The sequence below is a fragment of the Varanus komodoensis genome, unplaced genomic scaffold, assembly GCF_004798865.1.
Source record: "Varanus komodoensis strain SLA01 unplaced genomic scaffold, ASM479886v1 scaffold23, whole genome shotgun sequence".
Lineage (NCBI taxonomy): Eukaryota > Metazoa > Chordata > Lepidosauria > Squamata > Varanidae > Varanus > Varanus komodoensis.
In genome coordinates, this window is record NW_025335627.1 from 3689357 (window position 1) to 3702170 (window position 12814).

Here is a 12814-nt window from a genome sequence, read left to right on the forward strand (position 1 = left end):
GTTTTCATGGCAAGGGTACTGGAGTGGGTTGCCATTTCCTTCTCCAGTGGATCAGCTTTTGTCAGAGCTCTCTGCTATGACCTGTCCTTCTTGGGTTCCCCTGCACAGCATAGCTCATAGCTTCATTGCGCTACACAAGCCCCTTCTCCACGACAAGGCAGTGATCCATGAAGGGGATACTAAACATATCCCCATAGAATAACCAGTGTGGTTCAGACCACATGTAGGATAAAAGGAGAGACATCATACTGTATAGCTCAATCATGTCCCAAGTTTCATTTTAGGCATACCCTCTGGTCTCCAAATCTCCCCTTGACTATACCTACAGCTTCAGGGGTAATAGAATCTTCCTATTTAATTACAACATCATTGCAGCCATTGTAGCACAGGCACCTCACCTGAACCACAGAATGACCCAGCTAGCCCTCTGCTGGACTGTTTTGATGCCACTTCACCCTGGCAAGTAACAGAAGGGAAGGCAAAGCAGCACTTGGTGATGAAAAGGTACATGAAATGAGTCTGGTCCCTGAAACTTGCCCTCTGTGGACACCAATCCCCTTCTTTCTTTCACTGGAAAGTAGCACGGATCCTGCATTGGCTCGTTCTGGCGCAAGTCAGAAAAGCACAGGCACAAGGAGAGGCCTATCCCCACTACGCACATCCCTCTTGCCTGTGGCTGCCACATGGCACCGCTCGTTCTTAGCAGATGCTTTGGAGGTGGGAGTTGATTTGCAAATGCCAAATGTTTGCTGTGGTGGTTGCTATCAAGTGCAGTTTTATATCACTTACAATGCTTTTGTCACCAAAAAAGGTACCGTAAGCTCTCTTGTATCTCAGTTACCCTTCCATATTTCAGAAGGTAGCTAGCTAGCTTTCAGATAGTGGAAGTCACTAGAAAGATCCCTCTCCCTTACTCAGTTGTGTTCCCAGTGCGGAGGAGAATCATATAGATGTGGGGAGTGGGGGGGGGGGGTGCGGTTGTCTGAAATTCAGAAACAGTTTGCTAGAAGCAGATGAAGGAACTCAGTCAGAATGCAGCTGTCCTGTGCCTCAAAGCAAAAAAAACCTATTGTGTTCTGTTTTCAAAACAGGGTAGTTATCCTTGATTTGTCTTCCTAACACAGAGTATTGTGAAGGCTTTGCTACACCTGCTTGCACCTTAAACCAACTTATTCTGAAATCATTGTGTTTATAAATAAAAGCACAGGTGAGTTTTAGCTTGGATTGAAGGCAAACTGCTTATTGCAGAAGATACTAGTTGGAGCTGAAAATAATATTCTTGGTTTGAATTCTCTCCCTCCTTCTCTGTAATATACAATAAGCTTACTTCCCTGCTGTCCAGCCTCAGGTAGCCAACAGGTGCAGGAAGTGAGTGAAGCCAAGATGGGAAAATTCAGTCTGTCATTGCACAAGGGAAATTATAATCGAGGTACAAGTTAGAGGTGCTGAACGTGGCACCAGGATGCCATTTTCAGCAGCAACCTTTGTGCATCTTTTCATCTAGTTCTGTCCTAAGTGTGCTTCTGAATAAATAAAAAGGTTTTTTTAGGATATTACCATAACAAAGTAAAAACATCCCCTCCAGAAAAAACGAGGATAGATTTTAGAAACAATTGGTCATGCTTAATTCAAGCACACTGTTGAATTCTGTGGGATCAATTTGAGGAAATTTTCTGTGTGAATTAAGCCTTCAATGTAAAGTTCCAGTGTTGTGACATGAGACCAAATGACTTTCTATTTTCCTTGCCTAAAAATGACTGGACACTTGACTGAAGTTGGTTTGATGATTGTTCCGTGAAAACAAAAGGAGTGACATTGCTAAATATTTCCTAATGGGTTTTCTTGTCTCCTAGCATATAAGTGACCCCCAGCTCCAGCCGGTTCCACTCATGACATGCCTGCCATGTGCATGTCCAGCCTATCCTTGAACACCCTCACCGATGGGGCTTCAATCACCTCTGTGAAGCCCAGAACTGAACACAATATTCCAGTTGCAGGCACACCAAAGTCATACCGAGTGGTAGTAATACCTCTTTCGATCTAGAAGCCACACTTCTGGCTATGCATCCTAGGGTGGTGCTTGCCTTCTTGACCACCACGTCACACTGCTGACTCATGTTTAGCCTACAGTCAACCAGCACCTCGAGGTCCCTTTCACAAGTGCTGCTCTCCAGCCACTTGCTCCCTAACCTGTACTTATGACACCCATTCCTATGCCCCACCTTGCACTTATCCACATTGAATGCCATCCTGTTGTCTCCTGCCCACTTCCATAGTCTGTCCAGATCCTTTTGGATACAGAGTACCTGCTTGTCAGTTGTGGACACTGCTCCAATTTTAGTATTGTCTGCAAATTTGATCAGCAGACTGGTCACTCCCTCTTCCAGGTCATTGATGAAAAGATTCAACAGGATCGGTCCCAGAAGAGAGCCCTGGGGGAATCCCACTCATCACAGGCAACCATCCCAATTATTCCCCAGTAACAGTTACCCTGTGCTTTCAGTCCACCAGCCATGCCCTAATCCATCAGACAGTGCATCAGTCTATCCCAAAACTCCTCAATTTCTCTGCCAGGAGATCATGCGGCACTTTGTTGAAGGCTTTGCTGAAATCCAGGTAAACCACATCCACTGCATCCCTTCCATCTAGCCACCTCAAAACCATGTCATAGATTTTCACAAGGTTTGTCCAGCAGAACCTGTTTTTGCACAAACTGTGTTGCATGTTTGCCAACCTCCCTTCCCTATCTACCTAGATCTCTCGCTGTCATGAGCCCTTCCATCGTCTTTCCCAGAATGGACATAAGGCTAACCAACCTGTAATTCCCCATGTCCCCTCTACTACCCTTTCTAAAAATCGGGACCACTGACGCCACCTTCCAGTCCTCTGGAACCTCACCTGTTCTCCATGAGGCCTCAAAAATGGAGGCTAATTGGCTCAAGAGTATCCCCACCAACTACCTAACTACCCTTGGGTGTAACCCATCAAGGCCCAGCACCTTGGTAATGTCCAGTGCCCTGAGGAACTCTTTAACTTCTGGGGGGCGGGTGATCCTGTGCCGCTAAATCCCCAGCTCAGTTTTAAGCCTTCTGGACACAGCTCACTAAAGCATCTCCAAAGGGCCTTCTCCCCATCCTCATGAGGTGCACCCCATCCCTCCCCAGAAGTCCATTGGTGAGGAACCGAGTGCTGTGAGCAAGAATGCAAACTGTTCCTTCTCATACCATGTCCTGAGCCAGGCGTTCACCTCCGTAACCCTCCTCTCCCTAATTGGCCCAAATCCCCAGACCAGTAAGATAGAGGAAAAGGCTACCTGGGTCTTTAGGTCCTTGAGTTTCTGGCCCAGAGCCTCAAAGTCCCTAGCAATCCTGCCCACCTCCTGCCTGGCCATGTCATTTGTCCCCACATGGATCACTGGAAGTGATTGGTGACCCCCCCAAGAGAAAAAGATGCTCCAGTCTGTCACATGCCAGATGTGCACACCTGGCAGACAGCCTCCCTTGCCTCAGGGTCAGGGCAGCACACCTCTGCCTCAGTACCCCTTAGCAGGGAGTCCCCGATGACAATAACCCATGGTCATCTCTTCCTAGTGGTGACAAATGGACATGCCTTGGCCCTCACCACTGCTTCAGCAGCCCCCTGGCTGCATCTGGCCACAGTCTGGAGTTCCTGAACAGGTCGGTCTCTCAGGTCATCATCAGCCGCAGCTTCCGCAAGCAGAAAAACCTGCTTCCCAGCTCCAAGTTGGTGCTGGAAGATGTGGGTGACATGCCTCCCTGGCTGTTTCCCCCTTGGCCCCTCCCTCATCCTTCTGCCCAGAAGGGGGCTGCTCCTGGTCAGCCTGGATAGCAATCTTGGCCATGTTCAGGAATCACTCACCCCCCCTTATGCCCTGGAGGGGGACGAGGGTGTCCTCCAGACCCCTCACCTTCTCCTGTAGGAGGGACACCAGCTTGCACCCAGTGCAAATGCATCCCTGCTGTTCCTGAGAGGGAGAGCCAAACATGGCACAGGTGTCGCATTTGACAGCACCCCCTGTGGCTCCAGCCATGGCTGTCTCCTGGCCTGGCATAGGCTACCCATCACAGGCCCTACCATCTTCCCCTGCCCTGTCTGTCTTACACTACACTTACCTGACTATTCTCACTAGCTCTCCCCGACAGAATAATGCAAGAAAAACAGAACAGTCAGTTAACAAAAAACAAACAAACAAATGACCAAGAGGAAGAGAGTCCCCAGGCCACAGCTAAGGGATGCAGACAAGAGACAATGCCCAACGGCTGAGCACAGCTTTACAAGCCTCAGAGGGTACTGAGCCCACCCCCTCGGCTTCCCCCAGGGCTTCTCTGGCCTCTCCAGCCCTGCCTCCCTTCCACTCTACTGCTCCTGTCCCCCGTCCCCCCGCCCCTCTGCCCAAGCTCCTACCTTGCCTTCAGCAGTTCCCTGGCCACTCTGCACACTCTCTAAGCCTCTGCCAAGATCCAAAAGCTTGAGAAAACAAGGATGGAAAGTGCGGTTAAGCATAATACTCGCTCTTTTCTGCCTGTTTCTTTCTTGGCTCACTAAGAGCAAAAACAATGGCTTTTCGAGTATGACTTTGCATCTTCTTTCCCCAGAAAGACCCTTCTGTCCCTACACCCTCACACATACTGAGATGATTGAACTATCCTAGGGAAGTTCTCCCACACTGCTTAGTCTGTATTATTTTATCAAGCAATTGGGGAAAAAATGGGTTTCATCAAAAGCCATTCCACACATTACACAGACTGGGATAGTGGAATGAATAGGCTGCAAGGGACTCAATTTATACAGGGAAAAGCTGTCTGCGTAAAGAAAATTAGCACAGTTAACCGATGTGCAAATTATTTACATGCAGGGATGGTTTGTCTTGTTTTTAAGGATGAAAGCATGAACCATGAAACGGGCTGCCCCACTCGGGCCTGCAATGGGCTGGAGTCCAAGATCTCAGACGGCTCACTCCACCAGAACTTGTTGAGCAGCTCTGCAACTCCACATTCCAAGTCACACCCTCCTTTCTCTGACCACCCTCAGAAGAGCAGAGATTGTTTGCTGCTATTTGAAAACTCCAAACATTTATGCCTGGTCACAGTTTTATTAGGAAAGACAATGTGATCCATTAAACCATTCAAGAAACTTCAATGTTAAAATTAATGTAAGCAAAAATAGCTACCTTCTGAAATAAAAGGGATGAAACAAAAGAATTATGTTTCCTTGTTGTGTGTCATACTTTGTAAATTAACAGCTCAGAGAGGGAAAAGTCCCTGCATTTTCTAATCCTAGTCCAGTGGCTAGATATAGGCATGGAAGCAATTCCAGGAAAGAGACTGTCATGCCAGACCACATGCAGCTTGTTTGGTATTCCAGAGAGAAGCAGACTCATGGAAACTCAATAGAGACTGGATCAATGATCAGCAACCCACACATGTGGAAACTGAAATTGGATTCTCCTTGGGTGACCTTGCTGGGAGCACTGCATATTCCCACCACATGCACTTGCACAGAGTGGAGTCATATAATTGAAATTCTTGTTTTTTATTGTCCACAGCAAAATCCTGTTGTTTTATAACTCTTATATCCTTGTTCTGCTGGGAACTCAAAATAGCACAGAAACACAATACAATTAAAATTCTATCAAAATGTCAAAAGACCTAATAACAGCAATCAAGAAGGCCATCCTAGAAACAGTACAAAAATCTCCATTAATTTAGCCTCTTCAAAAGGCTTCTATTGGTAATCAAAGTGAGGGAGGTATCAGCATCACAGCTGAAAAGGCTGCCTCTTGTACCCAACACTAGCCTCAGCTGGCATGGAGATCCAGGGTTCAACAGAGTACATAGAAGACATCTTCTTTACCCGTGGGAGAATATCTCAAGATACTCGGTTTGTTCCAGTAATCTCTGCTGTGCTTTTCCGCATCAAAGTATTCTCAAGGCTTAGAAGTCCCTTAAATCATTAAGGGAATGGGTATATTAAAAAGAGAAAAGGCCTACGATTCCCAGGCTGCCCAAACCAACAGGGCTGACTAAGGCATGCTGCACAGTGTAACAGAGGCTCAGTCCCACTGTGGGTTGTCCTCTTGGCATTCCTGCAGGCATTCTAGAGGACAATTAACTCAGAGATTATGGGCATCTAATGCAAGGTGGAAAGAGCAAAGAGCCACAGATTGCCTTTATGATTCCCCCACTCTCCAAAATAGTAACGATTTTGGCAGTCTAAGGATTTTACACCAGCCTGTGAGGAGAGGAACAGAAGGTAGCCTCAAATCCCTTACGGGATGATGATGCCTCACTCCTCCTCACCCTGCACCCCAGCATTAACTCCAAAGTCTATACAGTGAGTGTGTTCACACATAACCCTGAACAATGCCACACAGTGGCAGACGCACGGCATGGTGTCCTGCCTTGTGGATTGGGCTCACACATTCACAGGGTTTCTATGCTTCTCCATCTTCCTTCCAAATGGTGGCATGTTTCTCATAAGCCCTCATGGCTCTGAATCGATCCTAGGGGCACTGCCACTGCTTTCCTCACCTGCCCCTCCCTCACTGGCTCACATGCTTGCCTGGGCATGGTCCCAGCTGGCTGCCTTTTTGGGGGGGGGGTCCTTTTCTGTGGCTCTGCAAAGCAACGGCCTATGCACTAAGGCACCACTGTTGTTCTAGAGTGGCACTACAGGAGCACTCCTTGCTGCTGCCCTGCTTTGTGTCTCTCCCCACTCCCTCGTTGCCCACATGTCCACCCCCCCCCCATGTGCAGGACTTGCACGTGCTTCCAGGGCCCAGCCCCCCCCCCCTGCACCTAGGTGTATGGAGGGCGTCAGCATGGACACCCATGGCAGGGATGGAAGGAGTGGTCCTTGCTGGGAGGACTTTCCTGTGGGTCCTCATCTGGCAGGAATGTGTTCCTCTCACAGCTGGGGTGGTAGGTGGACAGCAGGGCTTGGTGAGAGTCTTACAAATGTCAGGGGCAAGACAGGAGGGCAGGGCAGGGCAGGAGACAGGGCAACGACCTGGGCTTCTCAGGGCGATTACCCTGAAGGTGATGTTCATGCGCAGGCAGTGAGTTTCTTATGTGTAAAGCAGTTTTCACACGAAGAGACTGTCGCTCTCCAAGTAGAACCAACACACAGCCATTCCAAAGCACTGTTCCAGCAAAGGGTAGCAACCAGATCTCCAAGGGTGCTTCTGCTGGTGATGGTTGGTGCAATGCCCCACTGCTAGCAATCTGCCAAAGCTGCAGCTGAGTATTGGGAAGGAAACGTACAGAGGACAAATGCTGTGCGAGGCAGCAAATCAGAGCACAGCAGCAGCTGCCTCAGCAGTTGGTAAGGAGAACAGGACAGCGAAAAATGGAGGCTGGAGTGTCTGCTGCAGCCACGGTCGCTCTTGGTGCCAAACTCAATGACAGAAATGCAGAAAACATGAAAAACCATAGTCTCTGGATTCACACAGAAAGACAAACAATGGTGAAGAATGGAGACCTTACAACAAACCATGGAGAGTCACAGAAACCATGCTTCACCATGGATGCTGAATTCACACATAACAGCAAGCCGTGCCTGCCCAGTGTTCAGCATGGCTTGTTATGTGTGAACACAGTCAGTTTCTAGTGGCCATAGGACTGCACTTTAAATACGGAATCTCCATTGTTTATGCCAAGTCAAGAAAAGGCCACAAGCTGCTTTTCAGAAAAAATGAAGTTTGTAGATCTTGAACATCTTACCGAATTAGACTTAAGTCATGGGATTCCTTGTTGAGCAAAATCATATTCCATTTGACTCCATTTATGACTCATAATCAGTCATGAAGAACAAAGAGGTGCTTGTTCATATCACATGGACACATCTGACAATATATTTATGTCGATTTTTGAACACATGGTAATGTTTGAACTTACACGTACTTGTGAACACAGAAAAGGAATGTACACCAAATTTTCAAGGACTGGAAGAATCTGTCTTTTTCTTTGGATCCATCTGCTTCCTTTTGCTTTTACCCCACTTGCTTCTTCTCTAGGTGGAAATAAGAGACACCCTCTTCCTCATTCTATCAAAATGTCTTACTTCTCCTTTTTTTTCCAAGTGCGAACTACACAAATTTAGACAGGACATTAAATGATGGGAATTTCTTGGGGACATTTTTTCCTTTTTTTCCTTTCTACCCTAGATTTGTAGACAACTTAAATTGCTGAAATAGTGATTAAAAATGACTGTCTTACTTCCTGTTTCTCATTGCTGATGTTGTAATGAGCATACAAACAGCACAAAAAGCAAAGCAAAGGTATTTCTGTGAAAATGCCCTTGCACTGAGAAAAATACTCCAAAAGCAATATAATAAAGAAGAATGCTGGGGACAAATATATACAGTTAAAATACTACACTCAAGCAAACTTCCCAGTCTCTAAAAAGGGGAGAAATCTTCCAAACTGGTCAGTCTGACTCTGATAACAGATAAGACATTGTTTATAAAAGAGTCAGTTTGTAACTATCCTGTCAACATTGTCATGATTAGTATATACCAGCATGGATTTTGCACGAATAAATGTTGCCATTCTCATTAGTCCAACAACATCTGGAGGGCCACAGTCTGCAGAAGGTTGACTTAGATAAAGAAAAATCCTTATCAAACTTATGGGTGATACAAAATTTGAAAAAATTACTAAAACCTCAAAAGACAAAAACAGAGCTGAAAATGGTCCTGCTATATTGGAAACCTGGGCTGCAGCTAACAAAATGAAATTCACCAGAAGTCTGCATTTAAGCAAAGCAATTCATACACAGCAAAATGCACAAATATAGGTTAGCTTCACTGGCAGTAATCCACAGGAAAGCATCTCTGGATTGCAGTTGATCATGTGATACAGTTGCAAAAATGGCTAACACAATTGGAGATGAGTTCTGTGCCCCTCTAGGCAGCACTGGATAATTTGGATTCCCGGACTTGAGGCTGGAGACGGAGGTCTCACCTCAGAGCTGGGGCTCTGTACTTCAATAGCCTTTCCTCCCCTTGCAGCCAGCAGGGGGAAAGAATCATGCTGGCAGCCTTTCAAAGGTCAGGAAAACAACCTCAGAGACAGAATGAACAAGGTCATTCTGGTGGAAACAGAGGGGAAGAGTCTAGGGCTGCTAGGATAAGCTGCATCCTTATGGTGCTCTGGGCATCTTCCTTCTAAAGTTCATCAGTTGACCAAAACCTCATCTTGTGGAAATGCAGAGTGGGAAGGGGAGATTGCTTCCACCCTTCTCCCACTCTCCGCTGGATGCTTGTAAGCATCCAAGGTTGGGACTGAGAAGCATCAAGGGCATAATCAATAAGGCTGTGCCCTTTATGTGAAAAGCAAACACTTGTTTCCGAGTCATGAGAAGTACTAGAAGGTCAGAGGGGGGCAAGGGAGGTTATCAGCAGCAAACAAGGAATGGGTGAAGGAACTGGGTATGGAGAAGACGGGGAAGGAAGGAACTGGAGAAGAGAAGACGGGGGGAGTGGGGGAACATGATACGCTTCAAATATCTGAAAAGTTGTCACATAAAAATAGCCATCTCGTGTGCTGCAGCACCAGTGGGCAGTACTAGATCTAAAGAGCTTGGTTTACAGGAAGACAAATGTTAGTTGAAAATTAGGATAAACATCATGATGCAAAGAGTAGTTAGACAATCAAACCACATATCCAAAGGCCGCTGCAGCTTTGTAGGCAGAGGCTGGGTTTCCTGCGTGAAGTAGGTAGTTGAGTACAAGGTCCCTCCGACTCTGTGGTAGGTCTTCTATACATGCACAGACATTTCCGTTTGTCACTGGAGAACACATCACTAGCTTGCTATTTTACAACAGTTCAGATGTTGTAAAAGGGATCTGCTGTATTAATATGGCAAATAAAACCTTTTGCAGAGAAATAACTATGAAGGCAATATTAACTGATTGCAGCAGCAAGTCAGTTCAAGCAGGAGTTGTTCATACAAGTTTTCACAAATGACTGAGCTCAAACAGCGAGCAGTGGAACAACCCACAACGTATGTAGTTCCAGCAGATGGTCTTCTCTTGAAGTCAAGTGCAATTTAGCATAAAGGCTTTCACAGCATGAAGCCAAGATTCACCTTTTGTTTGATGAGGAAGGAGATCAGGCTCAGTGAAGAAAGAATGGATTATAACTCCACATTCTTTTGCAATGAGTTCCATCACACACAGAGTAGATGTAGCTTTAAGAAACTGCTCCTGCTTTTTTCCTTTCATACTGAAAAACCACGATTCTTGACAGAGTAACCTCTCCAGCCACAGTCCACCCAGATGCCAGGCTAAGATCAACATCCAAGGCCTTCCTCCCAGGGCCAACTCAGAGGGTAGCAATGGGGAGGGGGTTTGGAGCAGTGTCCCTCCACTGCCAAATGATCTGGCACCCACCTGGCCCAAACCTTTTCTTCCTTCTGCACCAGTTAGGATGGCCCTTTACATCAAGGGATGTAAAGACTTCCAAGTATATTTAATGGCTTGAGAGGAATACCTCTCCCAGGTGTTTTACAGGTCTATGCTGTATCATATATTATTTTAGCTGTTTTAAAGTTGTTTTTACATTCCTGTATTTTGTGGTGTTTTATTGCATTTTCAGTTTTATAATCTACTGTAAACTGCCAGGAGAGTGTCATAGTCCTGGAATTCCAGTTGCAAGGAATGAGCACTCAGATCTGCAGGACAGACCAAATTGTCTTGTTCTTCAGCAGTTTTATTGGTGAGACACCCCAGTCCTCTAACTTCCGACAGCATCCTCCTGGGTAGTGGTCCTCACAGCCAACTACAAGCTTCTAGATTGTATACAGAGTGTTCACAGCAGCAGGGCAGATGATGATGAGATAATGAAATAATGGGAACACACTCAAAAGAATGTGAGAGATCAGCAGTGGGGACTTCATGCAATAGTGTTGATTACAGGAGACTGTCATGTCAATCAGGAAGGGAGGGATTATTGTTGGTCTTGGCTGAGGGTATGAACTTGTAAATTAGGATGACTGCAATACTGCTAGGAAAGCCTGGCTGCCTGCCTTATCAGTTTTGTTGCTGTTAGCACAAGAATAGACAAGGGTTAGCTAGGGAGTTCCAGAAAAACATCTACTTCTGCTTCATTGACTATGCTAAAGCCTTTGATTGTGTGGATCACAGCAAATTGTGGCAAGTTCTTAAAGAGATGGGAGTACCAGACCATCATATTTGTCTCTTGAGAAACCTGTATGCAGGTTAAGAAGCAGCACTGAGAACTGAACACGGAATCACTGATTGGTTCAAATTTGAGAAAGGGGTTCGGCAAGGCTGTATACTGTCACCCTGCCTATTTAACTTATATGCAGAGCACATCATGAGAAAGGCAGGGCTAGATGAACCACAAGTCAGAATTAAGATTGCCGGGAGAAATAGCCATAACCTCAGATACGCAGAAAACACCACTCTAATGGCAGAAAGTGAAGAGGAACTAAAGAGCCTCTTGATGCGGGTGAAGGAGTAGAGCACAAAAGTTGGCTGGAAACACAACATTAAGAAAACTAAGATCATGGCATCCGGCCCTCTCACTTCCTGGCAAATAGATGGGGAAGAAATGGAGGTAGTGACAGATTTTATTTTCCTGGGCTCCAAGATCACCACAGACCATGACTGCAGCCAAGAATTAAAAGACGCTTGCTCCTGGGGAGGAAAGCTATGGCAAATCTAGATGGCATACTAAAAAGCAGAGACATCACCCTGCCAACAAAAGTGTGTATAGTCAAGGGTATGGTTTTCCCAGTTGCAATGCATGGCTGTGAAAGCTGGACCATAAGGAAGGCTGAGCGCCAAAGGATTGAGGCCTTTGAATTGTGGTGCTGGAGGAGAATCCTGCGAGTCCCTTGGACTGCAAGGCGATCAAACCGGTCAGTCCTAGGGGAGATCAACCCTGACTGCTCTTTGGAAGGCCAGGCACTGAAGATGAAACTCAAATACTTTGGCCACCTAATGAGAAGGAAGGACTCCCTGGAGAAGAGCCTAATGCTGGGAACAATAAATGGCAAAAGAAGAAGGGGACGGCCGAGAATGAGGTGGCTGGATGGAGTCACTGAGGCAGTCGGCATGAGCTTAAGTGGACTCTGGGTGATGGTGGAGGACAGGAAGGCCTGGAGGACTGTTGTCCATGGGGTCGCGATGGGTCGGACACGACTTCACAACTAGCAACAACAACAACTTTTCTTGAGAGCTCCCCTTAGGCAAATACTTTCAGGTGAGCAGAGAGTTCCAATCTCTTAAGTGAACAGCTCAGGCTAAACAGAAGCCTGGCTTGGAATTCTGGTTCTTTCTGAGAGAGAGGCAGAGACATTGCAGGTTTGATTATCTAACGCAAAGGCACATATAAGCAACCCTTTTCTATAAGGATTTATCTGAATTTTCCCAATAAGATCCTTGGCTATTGGGTGGTATAGAGATGAAATAAACAAAATAATAATGACATGGGTGGAACAAACACATAAAGATTTTCCAATTCCCAACGGCCTTCTAAACATTGCAGTTTCCTTTCTGAATAGAACTTGAGAGGCTTGGGAGAATTCATAGCTTTATTTCACAAGTTAGGAGTCCATCCACAACCCTGAGTGTGGAAGGTCTGTTCTATAAGTCCAGTTCCATAGCATGAGAATGCTCAGTTCTGAACTAGTGTAACAATAGCCTAAGTGCTCTGACTTCTTGGGATTAAAATCACATTGTCTCTCTAGGAATCTAAGTGTAAGCAAAGACTTAGGGGCATGATTCCACAGATGTTTACACAGGTAGATGTCTGCTTGCTTAAGT